A 16,664-nucleotide genomic window follows, 5' to 3' on the forward strand; every position below is an offset into this window, starting at 1 on the left:
TATTAGGATCCACCCCGACCTGGCGCTACAAAATTATCCCAAGCCAGATGCTGCTCCCTCCTCCCCACCTCGTGCATTTTCCCCCCTCCTGTCCTGCGGACCCCTCCGGCCTGCTCTCTTCCTTGTTTTATCACCAGCAGTTGACCATGCCCACGGTCTACCACTGTCACCCAGCACCGAGGCTGCCGGCTGGGCTCCCCCGGCGGCCCCCCCTCCATCCTCAAGGTCCAGGTGAATAATATTGGCCGCCTCCTGCAATGTAGTAGCCCTTCTTTGGGCTCCCTCCCACTCAAACACAAGCCCAAATGGAAAGGTCCACCTGTACGTAATGCCCTTTCTAGTGAGCTCTCTAAGGGCAAGGCCCATAGTCGTCCTCTTCACTGGGAAAAACAATGTACAATGAAAAGATATACACATTTAGATACCAAGCATCCAGATCAACAAAAAAAACCAACGACAATTGAACAAGTCCTGAAACAGGGCGATCTCCTGACCCTTGTAACTCACTGGTTCCTGAAGCCTCGCAGCACGCAGGACCGCCTCCTTTTGAGCATACCTTGCAAATGCGGCCAGAACATCTCGAGGCCTAGCGTTAGGCCCCCGGGTGAGCCGGCCCACTCTATGCTCCCTGTCCAACTCAATCGCTTCGGGGTCCGCCTCGCCCAAAAGTCCCATGAAAATTCTCTGGAATTCTCCCTTCAAGTCCCTGTCTCCTACCGATTCCGGAAGAAGCTTCACCCTGATATTGACCCTTCTTGATCTATTTTCGAGGTCCTCCACTTGGGCTTCTAAGTTGCGCTTCGCCAGATCCAAACGATCAATAGCTCCCCCGTTGGTTGCCGTGTCCTTTTCCTCCTCCTGCAGACCCCTTTCCAGTAGGTCTGTTCTCTCCCCTAGCTGGGCCATTTCCTGCTTCAGCTCTCCCAGCGCAACATTCAAGTCGGATCTCATCAACTGAAACTGATCCTGAAACATTTTAGCTCAAGTTTCTCCTAGGACCTGCATCTCGCCTCTAAGGTCCTGTCGTGTCAGGATCTCCTGGTCCCCCGCTCCATCCCGAGCCGACCGCTTATTGTGTTGCCCATTGTCATCCCCACCGTTATCCCTGTTGTCCATCGCCGACCACATGGAGGGGAGGGTAACCAGGGGGTCTCCCATGCACTGGCCGGACCGCCAGCCCTGGAGGGCATCAGCTCCTTTATGTCTTCAATGTCCTTAGGGCCCAATGAGTCAAGGCAGGAAAAGCCCAACAACTCCCGGGTGCCTCTCAGCACACTCCAGAGACCTTCACAGCAAGCCACCAGTGGGGAACGTGCACCGCTCCCGCTCTTACCAGGGTCCCCCCTCCTCTTAACACCTCATCATCCGGGGGGCTGACTCCACTGCGAGGCACCCACTCCCCTCAAGGGCCCCACCAAGTCCGGGTTAGTCAGGGGCCCAATGACCAGTCCCCCTGGAATCCCCAATCCCCCTCTCCTGGGGCTGAGCCGTGTCCTTCACAGCGCCGCTGCGCCGACCCTCCTCCCTCCATGGGCAGGCGCCTCTGTCTCCTCCGTGCTCCCCGGGCTGAGGGAGGCCCGCGCCGAAAAACACCTTGCCGCCCAGGCCCGCCCGTTCCAGGCGATGGGGCCTGGCAAACCAACAGGGAGAATGCCTTCTTCTCCAGCATGGGGTCTGGCATGGATTCACATGCTCATGAATATTCCCCGTCGTCAGGCTGGGAATCCTCGGTAAAGAAAAAATCAGTATCAGTTTCGTTTCTGATCTGTCTTTCTTAGTAGTAACCAATCACTGATCTCTGGGTCATACTGCCCCCCGGCCAATGACTGCCCTCTCCCTAAGCCCCGCCTCTGGCAGCCATCCTCAGATTTTTACCGCATGCTCAAGTGTTGGGAGTCCTCGTGTTTAGCTCTCAAGTTTTTTTACTGCGTTTTCACGCTTTTTCAGGAGAATTTCTAATTTTTTCGGTTTAATCGAGCCTCAAGCTCTACCGTTTCTGCTTCCGATAACGGGGACCCGTTTCGGAATTTTTCTACGCCCCTCAAGGGTGAAGTTTTCGTCGAGTTTACACTTCTCGGAGGATTCCGGAAGATATGCGGTCTACCTCAACGGACATGGCCCAGGACAAGGGGAGCTCGACGTCCGGATCCAAGCTGTTCAGGAACTGCCCTGGATGCGGATTATATAACGTTTTCAAGGAGGACGAGCATTTGCGATGTCTCTACTGCCTCCATGGGGACAAGACACACGTGGAGAAGGACTGTGCGTTCTGCAAGAACCTTTCGGAACGGACCAAACAAGGTCGTCGTTCCCGCCTCGCCACCTGGCTGGAGAAGGGCACAGCAAGTGAGAAGGCGAAGAAGAAGTTTGAGTGGGCTTCTAAGTCCTTTGAGGGCGCCCCGGCAACTTGGGCCCAACAGAAGGCCAAGCACTGCGAGTCTGCGGGCTCCGGGAGCGCTGAAAGGTCGGGCTCTTCGTTTGCCAAGCAGCGCGTTACTTCTCTGCCACGTTCGACCATGAGCCAGCGCTCTGGTTCGGGGAAGAGGAAGTCGGAGAACCCGGGTAGGCCGCTGGCCTCCAGCACGTACTGGGACAGCTGGAGGAAGGCGACTTCCTATCGTCGTTGGACCTGGAGGATGCTTAGTTCCACATCCCCATTCTAAAAAGGCACAGGAAGTTCCTCAGGTTCGTGGTTCAGGGACGCCACTACCAATTCAGAGCCCTACCGTTCGGATTAAAGTCGGCACCCAGGGTTTTCAACAAGTGCCTGGCACCAGTGGCGGCGCGGCTGTGCCTGCAGGGGATCCACGTCTACCCCTACTTGGACGACTGGCTAATCCGGGCAAGGTCAAGGGAACTCGCCATCGATCATACGGCGAGGACCGTCCGGTTGCTCATGGAGCTGGGGTTCGCCATCAACTACCCCAAATCCCACCTGGTTCCATCGCAAGTAGCACTGTTTTTGGGGGTGAAGCTCGATACAATGGAGCAGTTGGCCTCCCCTTCAGGGGAGAGGACCAAGACCATCCTGGGCAAGGTGCGGCACCTGTTAGCCACGGACGTGGCCAGGGTGAGGTCCATCAAGTCCCTTCTCGGGATGATGTCCTCATGCATCTACCTTGTGCCCCTTTGCAGACTTCGGATGCGTCTGCTACAGGAGTTCCTCGACACCCGCTGGTTTCAGGCGAGGGGCTGCTTCGAGGACAGGATCCCCCTCGACGAGGAGTTCCGTCGGGCGATCCTATGGTGGGGCACCCGGGCTCACCTCACGACAGGCACGGACTTTCAAACCCCGGCGTTTCAGGAGACGATGACTACGGACGCCTCTCTGGAGGGTTGGGGGGCCCACACCGGAGATCTCCACGCAAGAGGCCTTTGGCTCCCGGAGGAGAGGTCTCTTCACATCAACATCTTGGAGCTCCGAGCAGTGTTCTGGGCGCTCAAGTCGTTCCTCCCGTCCCTCAAGGACAAAGTGGTGAGGATCTTCACCGACAACACCACCACGATGTTCTACATACGGAAGCAGGGGGGGCACCAGATCCCCAGCCCTATCCAAGGAGGCCCAGGATCTGTGGCACTGGGCCGTCGCCCAGGGGATGTTTCTGGTTCCCTTCCACCTGGCAGGAATAAAAAACACCATCGCCGACTCACTCAGCAGGGAGCTGCGCTCGTGCCACGAGTGGGAACTGCACCAGGATCAAGTGGATCGACTCTTCCAACGATGGGGCAAACCCCAGATCGACCTGTTCGCGACAGCGACGAACTCCAAGTGCCAGAGGTTCGCCAGCAGGTTCCCACAGCCGAGGAGCATGGGCGATGCTTTCTCGTTCACTTGGGATGGCTTGTTTCTATACGCGTTCCCTCCATTGCCGTTGCTGCTCCGCCTCATCAACCAGCTCAAGAAGTCCAGGTGCAGGATGATCCTCGTCGCACAGGCGTGGCCAAGGCAGGTCTGGTTCCCGGACCTTCTGGACTTGTCAACGTCCCCGCCAGTCAGGCTGCCGGCGGACGCGGATCTTCTCTCCAGAGAAGGAGGCGCCATTCTCCACCACTGTCAGAACACTCTGGTCCTAGGCGCAGGAGCGACGCAGTACCAACCACCCCCACTATGGTCGTGGAGCCTGCAAGTCGAAGCTTACGCAGGCTACCCGGACCAGAGCAGGGAAGGAGGGTTAGGGTCTCGTTGATTGGATAGGTTGGGGGTTTTAGGGAAACCGGATTGAGGATTGGGTAGCGGTTGTGGATAGGACGGGGAATTTAAGGGTTGATTGTTGCACACTTTAGATTGTACTTGGTACCAAGTAGCTTTTTGCACTCCACATAGTCAGACTTAGGCCCCCTCACTGATCAATCTAACGTACAAGTCTAAGCCATGCACCTAATTCTGTCCACAACTAATTAGCATTTTTTCAGCATGCACACTTAGCTCTGGGTTTCAGTGTCCTGTCCATGATGAAGCCGTCAAGTCTTGTGGCAGGTCCGTAATGTTCAGTGCTGGTCCAAGAAGCTAAAAGAAATAACACAAGTTAGGGTGTTGCCTCTGCATTCCCATAACCTTCTCATTCATTCCTCACGCACACAAACACACAACATTCCTTGCTGCCACCCGGGCTCAAATCACGGGCTTTTGAGTGTGCCAAAGTTCGCCACTCTTCGAGGCTTTTCCACTTGTTCCAGATGTGGAAAAAATGCCAGTGTTAACTCCCACAGGGGTCTTCCTTCAGACCGCCGCGGTAACTTTTGCCCATGTGTTTTCGCCTCCCGTGCGCCTAGTTTTCCCTGGTTCCAGGAGGCGGGAACACACGTACTAGTGTTTCGTACGCTTCACTTCCCCACTACAAATGCAAGCGCGGATTTGGCGACGCGCCTAGGACACGCCCACTTATCTTTCCTGTAGGCGCAGGGGCTAGGAATGAGCGGGCTAAGCCCCCTGCGCTTCTCCCCCGATCCCTCTGATCCCCAAGATGGGTTTAAAGACTTATCTTGCGGGAGCGAGGGGCCGAACTGCTTCTCCGGTGGGGCGGGGCCCCTCGCGAATGATTCTGGAGGAGCTGGGCTCTGCACGTCCTCTCCTTCCGAAGTCTCAAGCGCAAGCCCCGTGCCTCGGGGCTTGCGCATGCGCGTTGATGTGCCACACCCTGCTGGACTCCTGATTGGCCCGTGGCGCCCCCGAGCATGCTGGGAGTTGTAGTTTTTGAAGGCCGCTTTTCTGCAAAAGGGGCACAGCAGCCTTTTAAATGGATACAACTTTCTGGACCCAACTCGTGCGCTCATCACAGCCCCCACCATGCCCCTCTGCACACCTTGTCTTGGCTTGGTCTTGGCTTTGGCCCTGACAGCACTCCCCCTCCCACGGAAGGTAGGCCCTCCGGGTTTATCTGGATAATTCTTGTGGAAAGTGCGCAACAATCTCGGAGCATGAACGTGATGTGAGGGCTCCCATGAGCGCTCTTCAGGTCCATACCCCACCCAGTCCACTAAATAATACAATTGGCCGTTAGTGCTCTTTTTGGAGTTCAAAATTGCACGTACTTCATATTCAGGTTCTCCGTGAACAATTATCGGGGGTTTTGTTTTAACGGGAGTTCCATACGGGGCAGGTTTTAGCAGGGACGTGTGGAACGTGGGATGAATTTTCATTTGGGAGGGTAATTCCAATCGAATTGCAACTGGATTCACGATTCGTACAATTGGGAATGGGCCTAAGTAACGGGGCTGTAATTTCCTGGGACCATCCAATCGAATATTGCGGGTGGAAAGCCACACCTTGTCACCCACACGATAGGGAGGACTGGCACGGCGATTTTTGTCTGCATAATACTTATAAGAGTCTTTTGCTCTAACGAGATTACCTTGTACCTCCTTCCAAACTTGCTCAATTTCAATTTGCTGTCCCGCTAGTGTGGGCAATTCCACTCCTAAGGACGGGACAGCTATGGGAAGAATACGTGGATGTCGTCCATAAAGACAGTAAAAGGGAGTCTTTTTGGTGGACGTGTGTAAGGCATTATTATAGGCCAGTTCAGCTAACCAAGTATGCTGGACCCAAGTGGTTTCCCTGCTTGCAGCAAAGCAACGCAAGTATTGCTCGAGCCCTTGATTTACACGCTCGGTTTGGCCGTCAGTCTCGGGATGATACCCGGATGACAAATGGACTTCCATCCCAATAATCCTACAAAATTCACGCCAAAATCGTGAAATGAATTGTGGGCCTCTGTCGGTGATAACATGGTGTGGAAGCCCGTGTAGGCGAATGACGTTTTGCAGGAAGAGTTCCGCAATTGCGCTAGCAGTTGGGACTCCCTTGCAAGGAATAAAATGGGCCATTTTTGAAAAGGTATCCACTACAACCAATATTGAAGTGTAACCCTGTATAGGCGGGAGATCCACAATGAGGTCCATGGTTACAGTATGCCATGGTACGTCCGGAGTTGGTAAAGGTCGCAGAAGGCCTGCAGGTCTTTGGTGACTGGCCTTATTGCGGGCACAGGTGTCACACTTTAATATGTGTTGCTCAACATCTTGTCGCCACTTTGGCCACCAGAAGTATCTAGCCACCAGCTCTTGTGTTTTTGATCTTCCCGGATGACCTACAAGGGATGAATCATGACACCACGACATGGCCTTTTCCCGGAGTGCCGCAGTAGGCAAATACAGAGCATGAGCGTGGTAGGGAAGCCCTGCCAGAACTACGTTCCGAGGATCCTGTTTGCACCAATGGTGCAGTTCTTGCATAGAGATTTCTTTCTGAATTCCTTCAAAGAAGTCAGAGGTCGCTCCAATAATATGAGCGGGAGGGATTATTGATTGGGGCGTGGGGTTCGCCTCTCGAATTGTCGGCTCGGGATAGCGTGACAAGATGTCAGCTTTCTGGTTGCTGTTTCCGGGCCTATATGTGATGATAAAGTCGAACTCCGCGAAATACATGGCCCAACGCAACTGACGCGGGCTCAGGGTCTTGGCGGTTTTGATAAATTGTAGGTTTCGATGGTCTGTGATTACTGTTATCGTATGACGTGCTCCCATCAGATAGTGCCGCCATTCACTAAATGCTGCCTTTATTGCCAGCAGTTCTCGATCTGCGATGATATAATTCACCTCGGCTGGCAGCAGCTTCCTTGAATAATAGGCCACCGGATGTAATAAACCCGTCATGGGATCCCTTTGGGACAGAACGGCCCCCAAAGCATAACTGGAGGCGTCCGTTTCAACCACAAATGGTCTGGACAAGTCTGGGTGTTTTAGTACCGGAGCGTCGGTGAAGGCCTGTTTGAGCTGATTAAAACCCTGTTCGGCTGAGGCATCCCAAACAAACGGGCAACCCTTACGAAGAAGCTTCGTGATTGGAGTAACCAATGCTGAAAAATTCTTAACAAAGCGTCTGTAAAAGTTTGCAAACCCTAGAAAGGATTGTATATCCTTCACATTAGCAGGAGGTGCCCAATCTAAAATTGCCTGCACCTTTTTGGTATCCATTTGTACGCCGGTTGGGGTTAGGAAATAACCTAAGAACTCCACAGTGGTACGATGAAACTCGCACTTTTCTAGCTTTGCGTAGAGATGATGTTCTCGCAATTTCTGCAACACCGCACGAACATGTTGGACATGTTCCTGGAGACTACTGGAAAAGATGAGGATGTCGTCAATGAACACAACGGCACATACATCTAAATATTCTCGAAGTACCTCATCCAGGAAATGTTGAAAGGCGGCGGGGGCGTTACAGAGGCCGAATGGCATGACCTGATATTCATACAATCCGAACTTGGTTCGGAAGGCGGTCTTCCACTCGTCTCCTTCACGTACCCGGACCAAGTGGTATGCGCCTCGAAGGTCCAACTTGGTATAGATGACCGCATTCCTAACTTGGTCAAGAAGTACTGGGATTAGAGGGAGCGGATAACGGTTTTTAATGGTTATCCGGTTCACTCCGCGGTAATCAATACAAGTCCGGAGCTCCCCAGACTTCTTCGGTACGAAGAACAGAGGTGACGAAACCGGAGAATTGGAGTGCCGAATAAAACCACTCTTGAGGTTTGATGCTATGTATTCCCGGAGGTGGTCATTTTCAGCCTCGGTCAAAGCGTAGATGCGGCTGCATGGCAATACCGCTCCTGGCTCCAGGTCTATCCGGCAAACAAAGGGCCGGTGTGGAGGTAAAGACTCAGCAGCCTGTTTATTAAACACATCCACAAAGTCGGCATACTCTTGGGGCAGATCTTCAGGACGTACCTCTGGTTGACTGTTAGCAATGCAGATGGAGCGTATGTCCGGCAAAGCCTTTTTTAAGCAATGTTCTTTGCAATATGGAGAATTCAGGTCTATCGACCCTGAGGTCCATTGAATGTGAGGGTCATGCTTCTTTAACCATGGCAATCCCAGGATAAGCCCAAATTGCGGGGCGGCAATAATGTCAAAGGCAATCTTTTCTGTATGCCCATCTCCACACCGAAGGATCATAACACAGGTACTATGGGTAACGGGACCTGAACTAAGGGGGGTACCGTCTACTGCATGTACCAGTTCTGACGTAGGTTTACATTGCACCGGAATTCCTAAAATACCCACGAACTGGGCATCGATGAAATTGCCAGTCGCCCCCGAGTCGATTAGCAGTGTAACCTGTTTCCTCTTTGTCAAGAACTCCAAGCAACCCTTCTGAGTGATATAGGGGCCATGATTCGAATAGCCTGCAATTGGGGCCCTGCTGACTAGGCTCGGCCGGGTGACCCCCACTACCGACGAGCCGAGGCGTTTCCCTGGGTTTTTGGTTTGGCGGGGCATTCGCGAACGAAATGCCCAGCCTTACCGCAATACATACAGACCCCGTCTTTTCTTCTCTGCTCTTTCTCTTCTTTTGTTAGGGGGCCCCGGACGGAGCCGATTTGGATCGGCTCATCCCCCTCAGATTTGTCCACCGTCCCAGTCATACAGGACGGCATCGTCCTTTTGAACCAAAGGATTCACCCAAGAGGCGGCGTCCCCTGTAAGGTACGATATCACGAAGGCAGTACGTGCTTGAGCAGACCGAAAGGCTGATGCCTTGGTGAGAAAGTGGAGACGACATTGGGTCAAAAATGTAGAGAATTTTTGCGGATCCCCTGCATATCGCTCTGGAGGTGCAAGGGGAACTATGGCTTCCGGGGTTACATGTACCTGTACCGGGGTAGCCGGTTGACCAGGTAAGGGCGATGCTTGGGCAGCTAGACTCCGTACTTGTGCAGACAAAGTTGCATATTCTTGCCTGGATGCGGCTAACTCCCCTTGCAAATCCTGCAAGGCTTTAGCAATTTCTCCCATGACTTGTTGTGAGGGTTGGCTGTGCCGCTCAGGCGCCTGGAAAATACGTGGGCTTGCGCTTCTGTCAGAACACTCTGGTCCTAGGCGCAGGAGCGACGCAGTACCAACCACCCCCACTATGGTCGTGGAGCTTGCAAGTCGAAGCTTACGCAGGCTACCCGGACCAGAGCAGGGAAGGAGGGTTAGGGTCTCGTTGATTGGATAGGTTGGGGGTTTTAGGGAAACCGGATTGAGGATTGGGTAGCGGTTGTGGATAGGACGGGGAATTTAAGGGTTGATTGTTGCACACTTTAGATTGTACTTGGTACCAAGTAGCTTTTTGCACTCCACATAGTCAGACTTAGGCCCCCTCACTGATCAATCTAACGTACAAGTCTAAGCCATGCACCTAATTCTGTCCACAACTAATTAGCATTTTTTCAGCAGGCACACTTAGCTCTGGGTTTCAGTGTCCTGTCCATGATGAAGCCGTCAAGTCTTGTGGCAGGTCCGTAATGTTCAGTGCTGGTCCAAGAAGCTAAAAGAAATAACACAAGTTAGGGTGTTGCCTCTGCATTCCCATAACCTTCTCATTCATTCCTCACACACACAAACACACAACATTCCTTGCTGCCACCCGGGCTCAAATCACGGGCTTTTGAGTGTGCCAAAGTTTGCCACTCTTCGAGGCTTTTCCACTTGTTCCAGATGTGGAAAAAATGCCAGTGTTAACTCCCACAGGGGTCTTCCTTCAGACCGCCGCGGTAACTTTTGCCCATGTGTTTTCGCCTCCCGTGCGCCTAGTTTTCCCTGGTTCCAGGAGGCGGGAACACACGTACTAGTGTTTCGTACGCTTCACTTCCCCACTACAAATGCAAGCGCGGATTTGGCGACGCGCCTAGGACACGCCCACTTATCTTTCCTGTAGGCGCAGGGGCTAGGAATGAGCGGGCTAAGCCCCCTGCGCTTCTCCCCCGATCCCTCTGATCCCCAAGATGGGTTTAAAGACTTATCTTGCGGGAGCGAGGGGCCGAACTGGTTCTCCGGCGGGGCGGGGCCCCTCACGAATGATTCTGGAGGAGCTGGGCTCTGCACGTCCTCTCCTTCCGAAGTCTCAAGCGCAAGCCCCGTGCCTCGGGGCTTGCGCATGCGCGTTGATGTGCCACACCCTGCTGGACTCCTGATTGGCCCGTGGCGCCCCCGAGCATGCTGGGAGTTGTAGTTTTTGAAGGCCGCTTTTCTGCAAAAGGGGCACAGCAGCCTTTTAAATGGATACAACTTTCTGGACCCAACTCGTGCGCTCATCACAGCCCCCACCATGCCCCTCTGCACACCTTGTCTTGGCTTGGTCTTGGCTTTGGCCCTGACAGCCACGACCCACAGTCGCTGAACTTGCAGGCCTGGCTCCTGCAGCACTAGAGTTTGGAGGGTACGATATCCCGGCTGATTGCAGAGAGGTTCTTGCAAAGGCCAGGGCGTCCTCAACTCTCAAGTGTTACAGTCATAAATGGAAGAGGTTCTCTATCTGGTGCCGCGCACAGAAGATTAACCCTCTGTGAATTACGGCCCCTCAAGTGCTGCTGTACCTGCTGTCGCTGGCCAAGGCTGGACTGGCTCACGCCTCCATAAAAATACAACTGGCTGCCATCTCCCGATATACCAGGTCGACGGGACAGGCGTCCTTGTGGTCCAATCGCCTGGTGAAGGAATTTATGAAGGGACTATTCTGATCATTCCCGCCGGTGAAGGCTCCTGCCCCGGCGTGGGAGCTTAATGTGGTGCTGACCAGGCTCATGGAGGCCCCGTTCGACCCTATGCATTCAGCGCCTTTGAAGTTCCTGTCATGGAAGACAGCGTTCCTTGTGGCCATCATCAGGCCCTATCTTGCAAGCCTCCATACTTGACTTTTCATGACACGAGGGTGGTCCTGAGGATGCACCCCTCCTTCATGCCCAAGGTGCCGTCGGACTTCCACCTCAACAAGCCCTTGGTGTTACCAGTTTTCTTTCCGTTGCCTTCGACGCCGGCCGAGAGGACTTTGCACTCGCTGGATGTAGCTAGAGCGCTGAAGTTCTACGTGGACCGCACAAAGAGTTTTCGGAAGACGTCACAACTGTTTGTGAACTTTGGGTCTGTGAATCAAGGGAATGCTCTCTCGAAGACTTCCATCTCCAGATGGCTCTCCAGCTGCATCATGAATTGTCATCGGTTGGCAAACCGACCGCTGCCCGGCCGCCCGAGAGCCCATTCGACCAGAGCGATCGCTGCTACCACGGCGTTCCTGTCTGGTGTGCCCCTGCTGGACATCTGCAGGGCTGCTACGTGGAGGTCGATGCACACCTTCACAAGATTCTACTGCGTCGATCGGGACTCCAGGGAGGAGTCCAGGGTCGGCCAAGCAGTGCTGCGCAACCTGTTCGCTTAAGGTGAGCCTGGTGAGGAGGTAAGAGATGCTTAATGTTGAGTTGTTGTATTGCTTAATGTTGAGCCTGTTGCCACCTCCCGTGGTTGTGCATGTGTATACTGCTATGTATTCTTTTGTTCATGAGCATGTGAATCCATGCCAGACCCCATGCTGGAGAAGGAACAAGTTACTTACCTGTAACTGTTGTTCTCCAGCATGGGTCTGGCATGGATTCACATGCGAACCCTCCCACCTACCCCTCTGCGGCTCTTCACTTGGTCATACTGCCACTTGGCGCGCTACCAAATCTGAGGATGCCAGCCAGAGGCGGGGCTTAGGGAGAGGGCAGTCATTGGCTGGGGGCAGTATGACCCAGAGATCAGTGATTGATTACTACTAAGAAAGACAGATCAGAAACGAAACTGATACTGATTTTTTCTTTACGGATTCCCAGCCTGACGACGGGGAATATTCATGAGCATGTGAATCCATGCCAGACCCATGCTGGAGAACAACAGTTACAGGTAAGTAACTTGTTCCCTCTCTCCTCGCCAGCTGCGGATCGCCCGCTCCTCACCTGCACGGGCGGTCACCGCGCCCCAGGGGCAGCTGCTCCGGCTCTTCCACTCCCCGCTCCCAGATTGCCGGGGATCAGCGTTGCCACTACTGGCGGCGTGGTCCGGGCTCCAAAAGGCGCTGATTCGCCAGACCGCTCAGATCTCCTCTCCGCGGGCTGCCACTGTCCCCCAGGGGGCTCCGAGCCGCCCCGCACTGCAACGGCCGCCTTCGTATCCTCGGGACGGTCCTCCGAGCCGGATGTCTCCCCCGACGTCCTAATTACAGCCGGTCGGGTAGAGGGTGCTTGTCACCGTGGCCAGGCGCACTCTCCTACTTCGGCCGACAGAGCAGCCGGCACCGCTCACAAACTGGGGCCGCAGCACCCAGGAACGTTCGCCGCTTGGCCCCCTCACGCAGCCCCCAACTTCCACAGCTGCCTTACGCCCCCGGGGGTGGTGGGTCCCGAACACAGGCCTCAGTGTGTGGGAGCTGCCGTCGGCACGTCTAGTCGATGCCGGCAGCCATCTTGGAATCCGATAAGACATTTTTATTACACTAATAACATGTTTACAACTCCAGTTAAGTCATTAACTCTCAGAAGACTGCTTTGAAAAAACCCTGGCCAGCACTTTGAATGCAAAGCCTGATGTTAAAGCTTGATTAAAGTGAGCTCAAAGAGTTCCCATGAGGAGGTGTTTTGGGCAGGAATGGTTGGGAATGACCATAGGGAATAGCATGGACAGGCAATGTTTCGGCACATAACCAAAATAAACCTACTGGCGATGTGTCCCTCCTCCAGATCTGTACTCCAATGCAATAGTTTCTGCTTGTAGTCCCAACTAAAAAGGTGAAAGGTCTTGTTGTGGTCCTTGATTGTGAGTGTGTAGGGCCATAGAACAGTGGTGAAATTGAAGCAGCAGCGAAGTTGACAATGCACAGCTGAGAGGAAGGAGTAAGTGTGGGAGTGACAGCACGTGTGATTGGGATAGACATGAGGGGGAGCACTCATGCATTTGATGGGGCGTGGGTGTAAGTGTAGGTTAGAGAGTGGCACAATTGGAGTGAAAGTGAGTTAGCAAGGCTGAATGAGAGCGAGAGACTGCAGTGTTGGAAGTGAGCGGTAAGGGTGGTGTGTTGCGTGGTAGAGAACTTGGGTGAGAGTGAGAGTTCAGGGACATAAGAGAGCAGGTCTGCGAACATAAGAGCATTGTGAGATATGGGGGCAACTGCAAAGTGGGGATAAGCATGAGTGAGCAGGGGTTGTTGCCATAGAGTAGCAACAAAGGCGTGAGAGCACTAGTGAGGGCAGGGCTGGACTTGCCTGTAGGCAGCTATGGAGATTGCCCAGTAGGCCTCTGCATCCTGGGCCTCTTTTTGTGGTTACCTATTTTATTTACAAATTTTTCCAAAGGAAAAGCTTTGGGCTGGCTGAAAATGCTTTGAATATGGAGCCACTTTGAACATTATTTCCAGGGCCTCTTTTGGTTCCCAGTCCACCCCGGCTGGGACCTGCGAGAAGAAGGCAAGTCTGGTTGGCGGCCACGGGAACCGAAGGGCAGCACTTACGCTGCCAGTATACGGAGAACAGTTCAGCAACCAGGTCAAAACCGTGAAGGACATGGAAGCGGGTTGATGAAGTCAGAGAGCCTGCGAGGTGGAGGCGGGACACCGAACTGCCACTTCCTGTTTACTTCCTGTTTACTGCGTGTAAAATGAAGAATACGCAGAAAGCCGGTGAGTCCTAACGAGGGAGATTGGGACATCGGGGTGTTTTGGAAATGCTACCAAAGAACATTAAAAGACAGTTAAGTGAATGAAAGAGAATATGAGATTTGTTATTACCGAAAGAGAACTAACAGAGGTGAATGTAACAAAGTCAAGTTTGCAAGTGTGTAAAGGAAATCACATGAAAGCCCTAGCAGGAGAGTACACCAGGCAGAGAAATGTTTGCAAGTGTGTAAAGGAAATCGCATGAAAGCCCTGGCAGGAGAGTATACCAGGCAAAGTCAAGTTTTGCAAATATGTTAAGTGAATCACATTAAAAGCCTTGGCAGAAGAATATACGAGGCCAAAGTCAAGTTCGCAAGTGTGTAAAACAAATCATGTAAAGAAGTCAGGGCAAAGGAATACACCAGGCAAAAGTCAGTACTGTGACTAACGTTAAATTTAAGTAGAAAAGGACCTGGCAGGGGAGTACAAAGTTGGAACTCGTATCTTAGTTGTGTCGAATACAAAGTGTTTTATTTTGTGTATTAACCAAAGAACTCAAAGGATGATTTGTGCCCTTGGGAGTCATGAAGTCTCTTGAAAAGAAACCTGGGGAAGGGAGCAATCACCTAGGACTGTGAACCTTATCCATTGGGAACTTTTGTGTTGAAATACATATATATATATAAATATATATATATGAACAAGTTTGTGTTTCACCTGCACCTTTTACTGCGCCACAAACACATTTGGTTGAAGTGTTTTTTTTCACTCCTTATTGGAATGAGTAGATCAAAGTACCAATTTAGTGTTTATCTGAAGTATTTATTATTTGTGCCCTTTGTGATGACACGTGTTTCGGCACTTTGCTGTGCCTTTCTCAAATCAGGGCTATTTTATTTTTCAAAATCCAAATATTTAAACAAAATAGTAGCACATTGATATCCAACACATTTTGACATTCAGTATGATTCATGTGCATGAACAGTGAGGTAGCATAAAATCAAATTAAGTGGAAATAATTAAAACGCAAAACAAAAACAATATGTCCCAAACACATGATACAGACCGAGAATCGGGATGGGGGATCAGGGTGGTTCGGATGGGTTTAAAGAGAGTCACAAGAAAAAAGAGAAAACAGAAAACAATGAGAAAACAAAGTCATAAGTTTGGGCATTTTTTAGCATTATCTTATTGTTACTCTTTTTGCTGTGAAACGTCTTGTGTCAGTTCCCTGTTTTTATGTTAAGTCTTTTCTTTTTCTGCCCTTGGTGTCCTCAGTTACCATATATTTTGTTTCTTTTCACTTTCCCTTAGATGACTTTATTGGTTGTAAACTTGCAGATGTCTTTTTATAAGCCATGTGTATTCCCTCTATATTTTAGATGTATTTAAAAAATGTTGAAAACTCTTACCCTTTCTCTTCAGTCCAGTAATCTGCGTAATTGCAGTACGGATGTGTCATGGGTTAGAATCCCGCCTGGTCAAAAAGTAAACATAGATCCGTGAGGCGATAGTGAAATTAAACGTAAGTATCACTAGGTTTGGTTGGTTTATTTAGTACCCTATCCTTAAAATAGACCCGTCTACGTTTTGCCCTAACGTGATTTAAAATTACAATTTACTTGCGTAATTTTTTGCACGTGCACACAGGGCTACAGTGTAACCCAGGTTAGTGTTTTGATAAATAATTCATAGTGTTTAAGTCAAGTATAATAGTATTAGTGCGACTCGTCTGTCAAAATGCGGTTCATGATCTGATTGGCTCCCATAATGGGTGGGCTTACTTGGGACCCCAGGGCTTACCTCAAAAGAGTAGTTTTCATGCATCACGCGTCGGGTGCAATGGACCGCCAGCTCAATCCAGCACTGGTTTCTGTTTAGTACTTTCCTATGGATGCTTGCGGGAGGTAGTCCTACCTCCCTTTCACTTCCTTTTCCTGGCGTCGGCCATGTTAAACTGCGAGGTTCCATATTGGTCTACCCAGTTCTGTATGCTTCGAAAGTTGTATTTGGAAGGATTGGTGTCTCAACCCCTCGAATAGTGTAATTTGTACCCTAATTATTTTGTTGCAATCTTTTTTTAGGCACACTGAGTTTGCCTCTTAAATTTTGCGCTTAATATCCATCTATGTCACTATCCGTTGTACTTATGGTGTGCCCTAGTGAAAACGCCATTAGTCTCTTCTCCATGTTCATTGAAGTGTTTGTACAATTGGTGGGAGTATTATGTGTGATACGTCATGCTTTATCTATGCAGTCGTGCCACTATGTGCCAATTTGTATACCACCATTGTCGCATGTGCGATTAGCATTAATGTATAATTGGTTTGTATATTCAACTCGTATGTCTTAAAATCTAAATTTCATAGACGAAACATTGAGTATATGTAACATTCTTTCTACATATAAACCTTGTCCATTTCACAACTTTGGATTTGTATGCGTTGGTTTGGTAGATGCTGCGATCTTCGAACATACCCATGACCAAATTGGCCAAAGCTGCAGCGTATTTAACACCCATTGTGGCACCTTTTTCTTGTTTAAAAAATTGATTATCAAAGAGAAAGATATTATTCTGTAATGTTGCCATTAGCATTTCTTTAAGCATGCAGACATAGGCGAAATGTGATGCTGATTTTTTCTTGAATACATAGTCAATTGTCTCCAGAGCTAGATCATATACAATTGATGTCTATAAGGCTTTCACATCCCA

At 51.1% G+C, this 16,664-nt stretch overlaps 1 protein-coding gene across 1 annotated transcript in view; it reads left to right on the plus strand.

The window, feature by feature from the left end:
• The window catches only part of GLS (glutaminase), a 1,476,479-nt gene that overhangs the window by 1,349,341 nt on the left and 110,474 nt on the right, over positions 1–16,664 (plus strand). The gene's annotated exons all lie outside the window — the stretch shown is intronic.

This window comes from Ambystoma mexicanum, chromosome 9, assembly GCF_040938575.1.
Source record: "Ambystoma mexicanum isolate Mex_15411 chromosome 9, UKY_AmexF1_1, whole genome shotgun sequence".
Classification (NCBI taxonomy): Eukaryota; Metazoa; Chordata; class Amphibia; order Caudata; family Ambystomatidae; genus Ambystoma; species Ambystoma mexicanum.